Genomic DNA, 566 nt, shown 5'->3' with positions numbered 1-566 from the left:
TGAGCACTCCACAGACACGTTGTACCCTTAACGTAGTTCTCGGGGGATATTCAGCGTGACACAGAGTGTGACAAGGCTGACCCTTTGAATTACAGGCACAACAGAAACAGGCAGTAAGAGTGAGAGAAAGTTGTGGTGAAAGAGTACAGCAGGGTTCGCCACCATCCCCTGCCGGAGCCTCGTGGAGCTTTTTAGGTGTTTTTCGCTCAATAAACACTTACAACGCCCGGTCTGGGAATCGAACCCGCGATCCTATGACCGCGAGTTCGCTGCCCTAACCACTGGGCCATTGTGCCTCCACTGTACTCTAGGTGTAACAGCCATGAACTGACATGGCCTACTGACACAAAAGTTTTCATACATGCACAGGAAGGGGTCGCATCACCTTCCACCCATAGAATTTTGCCCAAGGAGGGGAAAAAAATTTCAGTCTCTTTTTGAATGCACCTTGCATGTATGTGTATGTACATGGGCATGTGTGACAGAATTGAAAGATCTTAGGCATGTCATCTCTCTTTCTCTCTCTCTCTCTCTCTCTCTCTCTCTCTCTCTCTCTCTCTCTCTCT

The 566-nt window shown here is 48.6% G+C and overlaps 1 protein-coding gene across 1 annotated transcript in view; it reads left to right on the top strand.

Annotated features, from left to right (window-relative positions):
* LOC106872908 (papilin) overlaps positions 1-566 on the top strand; it is a 151,893-nt gene that overhangs the window by 15,237 nt on the left and 136,090 nt on the right. The gene's annotated exons all lie outside the window — the stretch shown is intronic.

This window comes from Octopus bimaculoides, chromosome 30, assembly GCF_001194135.2.
Source record: "Octopus bimaculoides isolate UCB-OBI-ISO-001 chromosome 30, ASM119413v2, whole genome shotgun sequence".
Taxonomy (NCBI): Eukaryota; Metazoa; Mollusca; class Cephalopoda; order Octopoda; family Octopodidae; genus Octopus; species Octopus bimaculoides.
The sequence above is the reverse complement of the archived record's forward strand: the minus strand, read 5'-3'. Positions and strand labels throughout refer to the sequence as shown.